The 1,813-nt window shown below is 30.7% G+C and overlaps 1 long non-coding RNA gene across 1 annotated transcript; it reads left to right on the top strand.

The window, feature by feature from the left end:
* Positions 288-796, top strand: LOC109342555. Its single transcript, XR_002107076.1, has 2 exons — positions 288-455; positions 572-796. It is a non-coding gene; the product is annotated as an uncharacterized LOC109342555 (long non-coding RNA).

The following is a 1,813-nucleotide window of genomic DNA, read 5'->3' as shown; positions in this document are numbered from 1 at the left end:
AAAGTATGGAATGTACTATGCTGATCTTGAAATGTTGCAAATAACATACCCTTCAACTTCAACAACAACACTAACTGTTAAAAGGAAATAAAGGTATGAGTACCAAGAAAATGAAATAGAGCAAATGAATCTAAATCTACACGGTTCACTTTCTTACCAAACAAAACAAAATTTGTGAGGGACATACGGTACAAATATGCACATCATATCAATGATTTCAATTTATAGACATTCATCACCAACAATGCTAGGGTTAAAAGGACATCCACAAGTACTTGATAATGAATTGTAATATAGTTAATTTGATTTATTTCAAGAGTCAAACATCTTCGGGTACTTGATAATGAATGCATGTATTGTAAAAAATCTTTACAACTTTGTACCATGATTAAAAACATATTTGGTAGCACAAGCTTATAGCTTATGTAAAGCTATTTGACATGTAACTTGTTAAAGTTAGCAAAGTAGCTTAGTTTTGAAGACAGAGTCAATAATTTTTTGACAACAATGCTGTTAGAATTTTCACCAAATGGCAAGTTACATCAACATAATATTATATGCTCTTTTTAAGTTATTTAGCAAATTTCAACTTTAAACTAATTTGTCTAACAACTCTAATTCAGTGAGAGAGCAACACAACTATAAGTTTTCAACAATAATCTCAACTTTTTGCAAGCTTCAAAGCTATAAACTACAATATCATGGTCATAAGCTAGTTTTGCCATACATAACATAAATCTATAATAAGAACAAATTTGACAGCAAATTATAGAAAAGGTTTTTGTAGTTTCTTATGTAAACTTTATTTGAAGTCCTGTATAAAATGTATAAATGGATCTTAGGAAATCATAGTTTTCACATCCATAAGAATAGTTACAGATTACTAATCTTTCCCCATGGCGATACGATCCTCCATTTAGTTGTTGTTTGGTGTTCTTGGTTTATAGAGTAACTTTTCTATCTCCTTCCCGTTCTTACTATGCTCTTCCTTAAGTGATGGCTGATAGAGCAATCTTTATCGGCAGAGATAGGGACAATGTTTATGGTCCTTTTTCTTGTTAGTATAGTGCTTCCATCAAGCACTATATATAGGCTCTTTTCCAAGAGTCTTAACATTTCATTGATGACTCTTCATCCAAAAGTTATGTCATGAAACAATGAAATGATATATCCATTCATGTCACAAGAGGCATATTTCTTACATTCTCCCACTTGTCTCATGTGACAATACAATTCATGATTTTTATAAACATCAAACATAATGCGCATATTCAGAATATGTTTTCCATATTCATTACATTACAAGTCATGATTAAGAACAAGAACTAATAAGAGTCATGGCGGTTGTACATCACTTATTCGATATAGTCCCTTCCATGTACTACTATATTAGCTTTATTCTTAACATGACACATTAATGAGAATCATATAATAATGTCATTTAGAAAGAAAATTTTATTTTCAACATTATCATTCTCACATGTGTACATAAGTGTGAAAATAAAATATTAATCAGAAACTTAAATATTAACGAGCTCGAAGTGTCAAAATATTGAGACTTTATTAATAACATAATGTTCAACATTCATTTGCAAACATAATACCCATATTTGTTACATGACCAGTAAATATTTTGGGAGGTAACCCTTTCGTCAAAGGGTCTGCAATCATAAGGTTAGTGCTAATATGCTCAATTGACACTCTAAGTTTCTGAACTTCTTCTTTAACGGCAAAGTATTTCACCTCCATATGTTTAGCACCTTTGGAATACTTGTCGTTTTTAGAAAAGAAGACTGCTGCAGAATTATCACAA

This window comes from Lupinus angustifolius, chromosome LG03 (genome assembly GCF_001865875.1).
Source record: "Lupinus angustifolius cultivar Tanjil chromosome LG03, LupAngTanjil_v1.0, whole genome shotgun sequence".
In the NCBI taxonomy this organism is placed as follows: domain Eukaryota; kingdom Viridiplantae; phylum Streptophyta; class Magnoliopsida; order Fabales; family Fabaceae; genus Lupinus; species Lupinus angustifolius.
Note: the sequence above shows the minus strand (reverse complement) of the source record. Positions and strands in the feature narration are given on the sequence as shown.